At 27.0% G+C, this 15,122-nt stretch overlaps 1 protein-coding gene across 1 annotated transcript in view; it reads left to right on the forward strand.

Annotated features, from left to right (window-relative positions):
* The first annotated feature begins 1,627 nt into the window (after nucleotides 1-1,627).
* The window catches only part of fog (folded gastrulation), a 77,060-nt gene continuing 63,565 nt past the window's right edge, over nucleotides 1,628-15,122 (forward strand). Inside the window, exon 1 of the mRNA XM_065507029.1 lies at nucleotides 1,628-2,264. The gene's annotated coding sequence lies outside the window, so the exon portion shown is untranslated. The remainder of the gene's footprint in view (nucleotides 2,265-15,122) is intronic.

Consider the following 15,122-nt stretch of genomic DNA (forward strand, 5'->3'; position numbering starts at 1 on the left):
ATACAGAAATGATACTATAGAATAACTGTTATACAGACATTTTTTACATAACAAACCCGTTATACAGACATTTTTCAGCATTAAAAAACTGTTATACAGAAATCTTTCTATAGAAAATCTTGAATATAGAAATATTTTTATAAGAAAAATATTATACAATATAGAGAAACTGTTATACAGACAATTTTCTGTAGAAAAAACTATTATACAGAATTTTTTCTTTAAAAAGAAACTGTTATACAGAAATGTTTTTATAGAAAAACTTTAAACAGAAATTTGTTTATGGAAAATCTGTTGTACATAAAATCTTCTACAGAGAAAACAGTTATAAAGAAATTTTTCCATTGGAAAAAACTTTACACAGAAATTTTTCTTTAAAAAAAACGTCATATAAACATTTTTATATAGAAAAACTGAAATTTTTCTTTAGAAAAACTTTTATACAGAAATGTTTCTATTGAAAAAAATGTTATACAAAAAGTTGTCTATAGAAAAACTGTTACACAGAAATTTTTCACTATTGTATCACCTAATCAATGGATATGATATTTTAGGTGCTTTGAATATGTTGACTCGAATATATCAATTATCACAATAATATACTGTCTTAGTGGGATGATAACCTAGACCCAATAGGCATATTTGACAATAGTTTGCACGAACAGTAAGGCTTTCAGATGGTCGAATATAAGGTATTTACAAAATTTTTCAAGTTAAACTTGAAACTAAATTTAAGATCATGGTAAAAATTCGGATCAAAACTTATAAGAAAATCAATACACTGCTTGAAACACTGTTTTATCATAATAATGATGTAGTTGTTGTTGCATTTTATTTTGGTTTTAGCTCGTTTTGTTTTTGCTATAAACTCAGTTTTATTGTGGCTCTTTGGCTCGTTTACAAAGATGATCGTGATAATAATGATGATCAAACGTCGACGTCAACGTTTACTATACTAAAGTCAACAGCAGCAGCAACAAAAACAACATTAAATAAACCAACTACAACAAAGCAACACACAGAAGAAAAAAACAACAAAATACAGCAAAGAGAAGTGAAGTCAGTCAAACATATGGGAAAAATGTGTTTCATTTGTTTTGTCGTATTTTAGTCAATAGCGAGATACCGTTTTGAACGGACTTCTGAACAAAACAAAGAAAGAAAGAAATACAAGAAATCGAGACGATTTTTTATTTATGTAAAAAAACAACTGTGTTTAAGTTAAACAAAAACAAAAATCGAAAATAATAAAAAACGAACCGAAAAATTCAAATAAAAAAAAGACGTGTTTTATTTCGTAAATGTCAAATAAATTATACAATTAAAACCCAGAAAATAGAATATAGAAACACCAAACAAAAAAAAAAACGTTATAAAAAATCAACGGTCAATCAATTGTTCGAAATAAAAAAAAAAATTCTAAAGACTTTTTGAATAAGAAGAAGAAAGAAAATAAATCAGAAAATTATTACAATCTGTTATCAGCGTATTTTTTTATTTATAATGTATTGTTTTGTTGTTGTGTGATTTAAATAACAAGTGTAAAATAATAAAGTGAATGTATTAAAAATCGAAAATATATAAAAAAAACCAGTGTTAAATGTCAAAATATTAAAAAATATAAATACATAATAAGCGTTTAAAATACAATGAGAAATTTATTTTAAAAATTACAATTTTATTTTACAAAAAATTTACAAAATTAAACTCATTTAATATTCTTCATTAAAGGCCTGTGTTTTTTTCTGTTTCTTCTGCTCATTGTTGTTGCATAAATTATGGTGATTATTTTATCAGTGTTTTTGTTGTTGCGTTTTTACATTAATATTCCTTGTTAAAAAAAAGAGTGTAAAAAACACCAAAAAAGCAAAACAAACAAAGTTACACACCCTCACAAGTTTATTGTTTACTGTGGAAAGAAAAAGAGAAAGAAGAAATTTTTTGGAAAACAAGAGTTGTTGAAAATTTAACATATTTAAAAAGAAATATCAATAACTAAATAAATAATAGTGTTTAATTAAAATAAAAAACATTAATAATACCAGCAACCACTTTTTTTCATCATAAATTTAATCATTTCAAATGATCCCCTTTTTAAGAGCTCTCTTTTGCACTCTCTGTTGCTCCCCTTTTTGTACTAAGTAGTGTTAAAATTAGTGAATTGTTTTCTGAGAAGTGTTGATAATAAACCCCCCATCATCATCATCATCATTGTATTAAATACAACAACTACAACAAAAATTGTGGATTAATAACAATTAAAGGTAAGTTTGTTTTTTTGTTGGCTTTTGTTTTTCGTTTGTGGTTAGTTTTTTTTATTCTCAAAGTCGTCAATTTAAAATCTCTAATATAAAATAAATGTTAACAAAGGTTTTTTTTAATAAACAATTTAACAATAAAAAACAAGTTATGCTAATTTTTGTGGTTTTTAAGACAATTTTATTTGTGTGTTTGGAAAAAACTTAAACCCTGAATTAGCAACAAATTCCTTTTTTTAAAAAACAATTTATTATTGTAAATTTGAAACTTTTTGCTGTTTTTAAAGCTTAAGATCGATATTAAACGAGATCGAGATTATTACAGTTTGATATAATTTAAATTTATATTTATTTAACACATGCAAGACATTAACCCATATTGCCGGGATTATTTACAATTTTCATTATGAATGACTTATAAATCCTTATGCTGGGATTTAAAAATAAGTTTTTTTTTTTAAATGATAATGCTTGAAACACATGTTGCTGAACTTGGATTGTGGAAAAGTAAAAACTTTAAAAATAAATTGGAAAAAGAAATGTTTTTAAATTTATTTTTAAAACATTTTTGAAAACAAAACGAATGAAACATGAAGATTTATTACCAAAACTTTTTAATTTTTGGCATGAATTTGTTCATACATAACATTAAATTGAACAAAATGTAGTTCATACAATTTCACATTTTTTCATTGTATCCAAAAATCATAAAAAATAATTTTTTTTTAAAAGAAAATTTCAAATAATTGTCTACACAATAAAAATATGTATAAATATTACAAATCTACATATCGTTACCTTAATACAGGTACTCATGATTTTTTTAAGTCTAGATTTTGTGGATAAATATGATATCGTCCCCTTAGTAAAACAATTGTGTATAATTGTTTAGCCATTTCGAATTAATTGAGATTAAATTTTTTGTGTTAGTAGACATCTGGAACAAAAGTAATATTTCAATTTATCTTTTCAACAAATTTTGACCACATATAAAATCAGTTATGTAGATTCTTATTATGCAATTGAGGGGACGATATATGAGCTGAAAAAACACGAGTTAGGGCATTTCTATATTAAGGTAACAATATATATTGATATAATTTTCCTCTAGATGTCTTTAAAATTTTAAAAATTATTCAACGTATGCATTTTTTATACTCATTGCGTATTGAAAGCAATGAAATTTGCATTTCATTGTCGTTTAGTTACTGACATTTTTTTACAAATGATATGGGTGCAAAATCGCGAAATTGGGAACTGTCGAAGTAAATTTTCAAAATCGTCAAAATTTAAAGAAACGTTTTATAATATTTTCACTGAATTATTTGTTTTATTTTCATTTAAACCTTAAAGTATAAAAATATTTTTTTAAATTGAAATTTGATAATATAAAACACACTACTATCGCATACATTAACCAAAACCGTTACCGCAGCTAAGCTACCGCTAATCCTAAATTAACCATTCTGCTCGTCTGCAGTCATTTTTAAAATACCGAAATTAATTCAGTTTGAAGAACGGGTTCATTGCATTTATTTGTGATCGAATATGTTTAAAATTTGAATTAGACTATTCGTAGACTTTATACTTAATTTTTTTATCAATCCAAAAACAATAAAAAACCAACAGAAGTAGTATCCAATGATTTATTTGCGTAAATATAATTCGACCTATGGTCCTATGAACGATACTTCATGATTATTTCATTGTCATTCCAATTTTAACTTCTACAATATTAGTTTTCGACCCAAGAAAGAAATTTATATTACGATGTCCCTACTATAAAAAAATATATCAAATATATTCATGAGAAACTACTACTACCACGAATTTTTGAAATATTTTTGCCATATCTCAGAGACTTAGAATTAGCCTATTTCTTATTTAACAAAACTCATAAATAGCTTAATTTTTATTAACTTCCATATTGAGTGGGTATTTATAAATTTGTCATTCCATTTTTAATTTCCACTTTTTATACCCTCAACCATGAGTGGCAAATTTTATTTATTATATTTGTTTGTATTTTTACATTTTTCATTTGCGATCCCACAAAGTATATATATTGGGGTCGATATAAACATGTCCCTCTATATGTTGAAATTAACTTTCCGTAGTCCCCAAATAACTTACATACATGATTCATACATCAATATATCAGCTATATACCCGGTTCGGTTGCTATTTAAAATCTGTCCACAAATGGCTAAGATATAAGGAAAAAACAGCACAACCTCGATTTTTGACCTATTTTTTGATTACTAGGTTATTAATATAGACAATATGAATATCTAATGATAGATATTTCAAAGAACTTTGCAACTACATATAAACGCCATAGTAAGTCGGAACTACAATGGGTAAAAATCTGGAAAAATATTCTTTAACCCGTGTTGAGCTCAATGATTAGTTGGGGATGAAAAAACTGGAGGATTGGAAACTTATAAACTCTCTGAGCCAAAACAAAATATCGATATTTTGTTACTCAGAATAATTTAATTTGGATATGCAAAGAAAGGAATAGGAAAATAAAACAAAGGAATTAGGATTTTTTTCTTTGCATTTATTAAATTATTTGGAATAAGGAAATTCTTACCAAAGTTAGTAAAAGTAGACAATCGGGTTCAATAGAAATTTTTTAGAACTATATGACAATTTAACGTATACTGCAATTCATAATACTTAGCATTGGTATATATCCATAAAAAATAGGAATTGCGGGGAAAAACAAGGGAAAGTTAACTAGTTGTTTTGTTTGACATAAACAACCCGATTTTTTTTCACAAAAAAAATTTTGTATCATAAAATTTTTTCACCGAAAAATTAGAAAAAAATTTCTAATGAAAATTGAAAAACAAATTTTAATTTTTTTTCCAAAAAAAATATTTTAAAGTACATATAAGATTCGGTTTACACCACCTATGTTCGTGGTTTATATTTTGGTTAAATCTTTATCGGAGAATGTTGGACGCTTTAACTAACTTATTTGCAACATTTTTATTTACCATCCATTCCTTGTAAAATTTGAGATTATTTAAACAACTTTTAAGCAACTGTAAGGTTCTTGAGTAATATAAAAAATAAAACCTATGGTTAAGAAAAATAACTTAAAACAAATCAAGTGACCCTTATTTTTCACTTTACTTCATCATTGTTGCAATCTAGCAACAAGTTTTACACAAATCTTTTATTTATATACAAACATATGTATATTTAACCAGTTTTGTCAGAAAACAAAAGTTCTGTGCTATTTTATCATAAATAAAGTTTTTTTTTTGGATTTTCGTAGTAAATATACACTTGCCAACCATTATTCACATTTTTGAAATGAAGAATAAAACGTGAGTGCAGTATGGATGTAGCGAGCGACCTTGCAAGTTGTGTTTTATATTTTTTTGTTTAAAATGTCAGATGTGTTATTTAAAAGTTTATTAATAATATTTTTTTAAAATAGTTTTAAATATTTTATATAAAGAAAGAAAATAAAGAGATTCTATAAGAAATTATTTAAAAATACTTTTCATTCATAATTTCGATATTGTTTATCAAATCTGTCTAATTTCTATAATTATTTATTATTAATTTTCTTTGCATTTACGTTTCATTAATTATTTTGTGCTATTTTTGTCAATTTTTGCGGATATTGCTCATATCTATTTATTTATTCATTCATTCATTTGACCAATTTTCAAAACACAAAATATGTTTCAAGTCTTTAGCAAATGCATAAATAATCATAAACTACCAATGGTGGTGGTGGTGGGTTGATCATAAAGCTGTAAAATACTGCAAAAAAACCAACTGAATGAAGGCGTTTAACACCAAATTAAAAAGTGTAGAAAACACCTGTTCAAATATTTAAAGAAATAAAAAGAAAACCAAAAAAATAAAAAATATACTATTAAAGCCATCATAATATTACAAATAAACAAAATCCCACCAAATCAGATACAAATTGCGAAAGTGTTACAATAATGCCACAAGATAGAAAACAACTTGAACGATCGACCAACCACAAAATTTTATAATAATAAAAATAAAAAACAAATTAATGTCTGCATGAAGTGTTAAACATCTTTCTCATTTCCAATTTCGAATTTCAATTTCAGTTTCATTTGAATAGCATCATAATAACATAACAACAATAGCAGATAGCGCATGTTTAAAGTAGGTGTTAAAGGTTTATTACCAAAAGTCAAACCAATTGATTTATTGTGAATTAAATAATTTATACAATACTTAATTTTTGATGTTTTTGTTTTCGGTATTATTAAAGCCCCATCAAATCAAATTATTATTATTTTGTATATTTTTTTTATAAAATACACTACTAACCTGAAAATATTATAGAAACAAACATACATATAAGTATGTAAGTTATGGAAAAAATATAATAATTTGAATTTGTGTAGGATAGGGTGTCCAGTTTTTTAGGTGACGAAATATCCTGACTTTACAATTTATGTTCAATATGATGCGATAAGAATATGCCATTTTTGTAAATCATGTCTGTGAATGGAATGTTTTGAGTTCTCAAAAATTCATTTGTTTGAGCCGATCATTGAGAGATCTCAATACTATCTATAAAAGTATTTTTGTTTGGTGATAATAATAGACAATTTCTTGCAATAATTGAGGGATGTAGATATTATTCCGAAAACTGACGATCAGTGGATAGAATGGCAAGCGCACACTGAGAGAACATTAACGCATACTTCAGCAGCCGCTTACTATTGAAATTATATATGTTCTAGACCGAATGGTTGTGATCATCGACTTTTGCTCTTTTATATAGGATAAGCTTTGAGCTTTCAGAGGATCCCAATTGGCTCTTTCATTTATTCAGCACGGGTGGGTTCTTTCTTTAAGCTGTTAGCCTTTAGGTTTATCCAGATTGATACAAACACCGTAACTATTGGTTTTCACATACGTTTCATTTCGTTATCTCCTCTAGAAACGATCGGTATTCTTGTACAATATTGGATAAGATTTATATAGACATATTTTAAAGCAATTCAATAGATTTTCAGAGTACGTGCTCCGCGGTTTCGTCGTGCAACCAATCTATAGGTATACAGTCCCTTTGCAACATTTCTTAGAGCGAACTGCCACATTGCCCAGTTCCGTAATAATCCTAATGTCGCTGTTATCGATCATAGTATCGTCTTGGTTTTACTCCTATGCCTGAGCTGCCAAATTTCGAAAATACTGAAGTATTCATTTCACTAAATAGCAAAGTACAAAATTATGTCAAGTTCCCGAAATGGTCAAGCAATCAGTCCATACGTTAATAAAGCATAAAGGATATTAACGATGGAAACGACTATTTAAAAATTTGGTGCACAAGCCCACCCGGTTTCAATATTCAAATTTGATATACATGCAAATGAGGCCTTATCCAATCAAGTCATCGCAGGTCAGTATGGACTTTTCATTAACCATGACGACAACATGACCTACCAATGAGCCGCTAGCAATAAACTGCCAACGGCCCTTACGGCCTTTTTTGATGTTGCTAGACTCATGAAAATTCCATCTTAGAGTATTCTGAAGAATAATCACAAGCTTTGAACGCTTCATCTGGATGAGTTGTAGAGAATTGTGTCTTGTAAATGTCTCTTAAATCGTACAATTTGAAGGTTAAATTCAGAGATTACTTTACGATTTCAAACCTGGTCGCAGATTAAGTTTCTCCAGCTGACCAAAACAGGGAGTCCAGGGTATAAGCGATACTAAGCCACCTTATGAACAACATCTGGCCGTCCTTGTGGTTCCCGATATTTCACAAAAGTCGAACTCATTTACACTAAATGTCATCAGTTCCAGTTCATAACTACAAACGAAACATTTCATTACATCGCTTTGTTGATTGTGGCTGCCTGTAGACTTTCAATCTTGTTTCCTTTTCAATTTTAGTCGTACATGATAGTCAAATAGGAATCGTTGAATTGAGTTTATCGACAGATAAGTTTCTTAAATGCACAATATTTTTACCATTATGTACTAAGACAGTGAATGATATTTCAAAGTAGACATGACGGCCTTGTAATAAAAATATATATTTTGGCAATTTTATCATTTCAATTGTTCGCAAAGAATCTCTGTCTGTCAATTGAAAATCTTCTGGATTTAATTCCGATTTCAAATCGAAATAATTTTTTGTCGAGACCCCCTAATATAAATATTTCTTTGTATGTCTGTTTGGTATTTATTTATGAAATGAAGCAGAAATCTAAAACAAAATCCCAACAACAGAAAAATATTAAATATAATTTAGTTTTTAGGGGTCACCCACATAGAAATGATTTTTTCAGTCTTTAAATTAAATGATTTGTTGTTGTTGTCGTGATGGTTGTAGCAAGCAGCTCTTTTTTGGCATGAAGTGGGGCATTGTAATAGTCCGATTTGGATCCAAATTCATATTCATATTTATACAAATACACAACAAAACAAAATAATTTTCATAAATAAATGAGAGCAACATATTAGAGTCGTGTAGGAAAACTACTACTTTACTATTATAAACTATCACAAGAACAACAATAATAATATTCTTAAATAAATAAAATAAAATTATGATTTTGTTGGCGACTTGTTGTTGGATATTTCTTGCTTTTATTTGTATATTTTTGGCTTTACGTTTTCGTTTATTTTTTTCATACTTGAACAGATTGAAATTGAAAGTGTTGAGAAATTTATTGCTTAATCCAACTAAAACAAAAAAAATAAAATCTCCAGAAAAATAATAAATCGCTACATATTAATTTTAACTAAAGAAAAAATAAAGAAAGACAAGAAATATTATTGTTTTATTTTAAATTTAACACCCCGTGCTTGCAGACAATATTTGTTTTAATTTTATACAATAAAATGATTGTATAAAAAATTTAAGTATATTACAAGTAAAGTATATAGTATAAGGTCAAGATCTTGAAATATGAAAATATGTACTATATATCACATTTGTTTTATTTGATTTGTTTTTTTGATTTGCTTTTGTATATAAATTTCAACTCAATTGGTCATGTCATAATATTGTCTTTATTACTGTGTAGTAGAACGAGTGTAAAGCAGCGAAAAAAAACTACTGACTGACTGTGACACTTGCTTGATAAATTATAATTTATTTTTTTGCTCTACTGTCCACATTTATCTAAATAGTAGGAGTATTCATGCTGGAGGTTAAAGATTTGACATATTTTTCATAAAACATGCCAAGATTTTTAAAATGTTTTAAATTTTTTGGATGATTAATAGTTTGTAATGTTGTAAAATATTTTCATAATCATAAATTTTACAAAACTATGCTTTCAATGGAATGTTTTTGAACAAGATTTATATGTGAGAAATTAAAAAGAATTAATAAAATTAAATTGGGAATTTAGCACATAAAAAATTTAACTTATAAAATAAAAAAAAATTTTGTATTCCCAAAAATAAGTTTTGTTATTTTTTTTAAATTGCATTTAAGTAGAACAATTTATTTTATATTTGTAGCTGTCATAAGAGGATTTCTTTAACTAAATGGTGAAATACATGTTTTCTACAACAATGTTTTGGTTGATATTTTATAATAACTACATGATTCTCTATATACGATTGGAAATATGATTGATTTTGAACGATGTTATGTTTGTGAAAGTTCTAAGTACAACAAAATTATGATAACTATGAAAAAATATTGTTATATTAATAATAATTTTCGAAATATAAGTATATTATGATTACCACTAAACAAATAATTATAAAAAGGAATTATATTATTGTTACGTGTGTTTTTTAGAGAAAATATTAGCATTGTTTGAATGCGTTTCTAGAAAAAGTAGAAAAAAAGAGAAAAATAAAATATATTCTCAAAAATACAAACGAACGAAATTTTTATTCTACTATTTTTTACTAGAAAAATTTATACAAGTAAAACGTAGTTAACTAAAGATAAAAATATTTTCTCTTGAAATGCCTGCTAGATTTTATTGTTTGTGTATGAAAATTTTAAAAAACAGTAAAACAAAAGTCGATTTTAACCATCTTCAAAACTATACGATCGTACCGGCTTTTGAAAATCAAAAATAATTTTTTATTTGTGGTGAACAGTTTCCAGTCAATTTATACTCCCATCTGTATTAGTTTAGTTGATATAAAGGTACCTTTTTATTCCCTAAACTATAAATAACAAAAGTGGTTGTGTATAAGTACGACAATAAACTCTGTCGCATTCGCAATCGTAAATGTAACTTTTTTCAAAAACAAATTATAAGGAAAATCAAACATTTTGGAGAATGCGCGTTAAATGTCCTAATAACTTCGTTATATATTGTCCTAATGTCACGTTCTTGTACCTAAATCATTGTTTGTTGTGAGTATTCCGCGATCAATCTAATCAAAATGCTCAAAATTTTGATTCAAATAAAAATTTAGTGGCCTTAAAAAGCAAAATAAGTTAAAAAAGAGATTACAATCACACTACACATTCTATTTTGAAGCTTGTTTATCGCGTTCGCTATCGTAAATATATCTTTTTCAAAATAATTTTTTTTTTTTGTATGTACGTTAAAATACAATAACAAAAACATGTTGCGAAAGAAGACGGAAGCAATAATACAGTACTTAGGAAAAATTAAAAAAGATCCAAACAATGGGAAACGTAGAAAATCTATTTTCAGGCCATTAGTTAAAGTTATTGAAACACTTATATAAATAATGTCAAACCAATTAATAATAAATAAGAAGCTTTTGCTATTAAATGCAATTTCAAGTGTTACTAATTTTTTTTTTCAAATGTGACGGGAAAGTATGTCGCGTACTTAATTATACTAAAAATTGTAAAAAAAGAATGCAAATATTTCAACAAGAGCCCACTTTTTCCAATTGAGGCTATCAGCGCAAAAGTAGTGTAACCAAGCCATTTAGGGGTAGGGATAACTTACACCACTTTTGCTCTATTACTTTGTTATATTATGCTCTGTGAAAAAACGATTTTTTTAGCTTCATCTGCTTACACCACTTTTATATTGATAGTTGGTAATGTAAGGAATGTATGTAACACCAGAACAGCAACCATCAAAAATATTGTTGGTTACACCACTTTTGCACTGATGGCATCAATTATATTTAAAACACCCTTAATTTGTATTGCTTCAGTTGAAAACTAGTATTATTTTTTGTCGCAGTTTTTATCACATATCTATTAACACATTAACACCTACCTTTTAGACTCATTACAGTGCTATTAAACTGTTAACTAAAAATGGAAACAAGAGATAACAACTGATAAGATGTCATTCTTGATCCTGGAAATGACCATATGTAAATATATTGTTTCATATATTGTTTCAGTTTTCACTGAAATAAAAAGTATTACTTTTTTATCTTAAATCATTCTAAATAAAAAAAAATAAACCAAAATCTTACCACAAAATTGTGGTAAATTGTTCAAAGCTGTCCCTCAGTTGTCAATAATTATGTCATCTATCTATGGAAAATCAAAAACTCAAATTGTTTATGAATGCAATTTTTGTTTTTAATGTTTGCATGCTACTAAACATGAATGTCCCTGTTTATCAGATGTAGTTGTTTTTGTTTTTATGCAATTTGTTTATGATTTTGTTGTTTTATTTAGCAAAATCATCTTCATTTAATCTATTATAATAATGCTGATGATGCCGGCATTTTATAAACAATAAAAACAAAAACAATACAATTGATGCATATATTCATTGTATGATGTATGAAATGGTCTCACTATTCATACAAGTAGTAAAACAACCAACCAACCAACCATACATGTTTGACTCCATGTAAACTCTGACACACATATAACATAATTATGTTATGTTATTATTATTATACCATGCAGACATTTGTACATTCAAACATACATACATATTTCCGCATTTCCTGTTTCATTTTAACATAACTACATACATAAGTATAAATTTGTATAGATATTCTTATTTAAAATATGTATTTTTGTATGATAATTCGTTTATTTTTATAATTTTACTGCTACAATGGCCTGTAAACCGAGAAATACAAGAAGAAAAAAAAGCTCAGCCCAGTTTTTACCATTTCATTTCATTGTTTTGTTTGGTTCACATGTTTTAACTCTCTTGATGTTTGTAAAAATGATTTTTTAAATTTATTTATTTTTCACTGTGATTATTGACATTATGGTGCTCATAATGACGCTGATGATCATGATGGGATTTTGTTTTTCACATCTTTTTTGGTTTGTTTGTTTTCTTCTTTTTAGCATTAAATAACTCTGTGCATTGTATACATAGTGAATTTAATTTTGTTAAATAAAAATCACATATTTTTTTTCCAAATTTATTTAATATGTATGTGAGATTTTAATGTAATTGACAGTTCATGTTTTCATTTCACAAATAAAGCAATTTCAATGAAGATAATTTGAAATTTTTATGGTAAATAAAATAGTCAGTCAGTTATTGTCATGTGATAAATTTTTATGGTAAAAATGTATATGATTTTCTTATAACATTCATCTGGTTTTCGGAAGTCATTGATATGAATTGTATGAAATTTTGCTGACATATCTGCACAAATCTGCATTACATCTCATGACTTACTTTGATCCAGTTGTTTAAATGTCAGCAATAAAAAGAATCTTAGTTATATTATTCTATTAACAACCTGGGACCAAATTACCGCATTCGAGATCGAAAGAGCTATCGCATCGAAAAATGTTTTAGATATCGACATTATTACATATAAACTGTATTAAATTGCTTGCTCGATATCGAATGCTATAATATCAAATATGAAAATTGCGATCCAATTTACTCGATATCAACTACTACTTCTATGTAATGAAGATGGTATGAAGTCATTGAAAAGTATGTTGTTCAGTAATAGCAAGTGATTACCGATATTTTGCTGGGTTGATGTTCAAAAAGCCATTCTTTTCATTTAGAATTGATTGGAATTCATTTAAAATTTCCCTATTAAAAATCCTCGAATTTTTTTTGGATTCCGAAATATTTTATTTTGGAATATTCCTTTAGCAATATCTGTATTCAAACAATATAGTTTAATATTTACTATCCGTGCAGTAGTTACAAAAAAAAGTTTTTTTTTTAGCATTTTCTGTGCTAGGTCTCACTGTTTAGTACTCTAAATAATTGCATTTGATTGATTTTAATTTAAGTGATTCATATATATTTTTCTCATGTGTTAACTTATTTCCACATTAAAGTTTGTAAACTGAGGATGAAACAGAACAAAGCTCTAAATTAGTTTAATCATTCAAATAAATATTTTTGTTTACTAATTGCTAACAAGCCATTGAAATGACAAGCACCACTAAAATCCTCACATTTACTATATTTACAATATATACACTGAGCAAAATATGTAAGTAAATGTAAAGAAAACAAGTAAGATTGCTATATTTGGCTGTTCATAAACCTTTCAGCAAAGTTTGATGAAAAAAATTGCTAGACTTTAAATAGCTACCGAATCGATATATTGAGACATCATAAAATCATGTTTGTAAAGGTCACACATGACAAATAATTTACGAAAATTACGTAACCACTAAATGAAATATATTTGAATTCTTTTATTTATTTAAAAATCTTATTTTACTTAGGATGATTTAAAACAAACAATTTAGTTTTATTTTATTTGATGCTGTTTGATCTTACAAAACAATTGTAAGAGTAACAAATTTGTGCTAAAAAAAGTGGTTACGCTTTTTTGAGCAAATATTTGCCATGTATGACCCTACCTTAAATGATTTCAATAGACTGACGGACAACATGTAAAAACCTAATAGCTGATATGATCATATTGTGGTTGTAGCACAATTATATTATGGTTGAGCCCAAACATATTATGATAACAGCTCAATCATAATGTGATTACATTTAAGCATATTAGGTGATATGAACATATTATGGTTGTAGCAAAATTAGAATATGATTGATTCCATCCACAGGATCCATCCATATAACCATGTATTTTCTCTACATGAGATAATAGCTAGGGAATTTCGTTATAAGTTTGTGTTTTAAAAATTTATAATTTTTCTATTAAAATTATTTGTCTAAGTGTATTGCTTCTGTCTGTTTACAGAAATGTGTCAGAATAAAGAAGTGATTTTTGACTTAAATGCAATTAAGAATTAATTAAACACGCAACGAACTGTAACCATAATGTAACATCATTTTGAAAACCGTCAGTACGAGTGAGTACCAACACGTATGAACATTTCACGCGTCTATTAGTACGAATACTGTACATATTTATCTGTCTGTCTGCCTCACCGTTTGTCTGTACCTCTATAGCTGAACATGAGAAAAATCCTCTTCTCAAACAAAAAAAAGATAAAAACTAAACTCTAATACGAAATGAAATCACAGAAAATCATTTGAAAATTAAATGAAGGAACAGAAAAATAGAAAAAAAGTATAAAACCAAACGACACGAAGTAGTAGTGTGACTGGCTGAATGAATGACGACTGACTGTCAGTTTAATGTGATGGGAAACCAACATAAAATATGCAAACATACATATTTACACAGATCCACACATATATTTTTATTTACGCACCGTAGAATAGTGGGAAAATAAAAGGTGGAGGGGGGGAAATGGTTGTAAAACCAACATTTATTTGACTTGGTCTACATCATAGAAAATTGTTTGAATGATGATGAATTATTTTTTACGCACTTTACACTCACATAAAAAAAGTAATAATAATGCATACGAAAAGAAATTAATAGTAAAATTTAACCAACCATGCCAAGACATGTTAATAAATGTATGAATGAATGGCTGACTGACTGAATGAATGAATCGTCTATAGTGTAATGTATATAGTGGTCATAAATTCTAAC

This window comes from Calliphora vicina, chromosome 4, assembly GCF_958450345.1.
Source record: "Calliphora vicina chromosome 4, idCalVici1.1, whole genome shotgun sequence".
NCBI lineage: Eukaryota > Metazoa > Arthropoda > Insecta > Diptera > Calliphoridae > Calliphora > Calliphora vicina.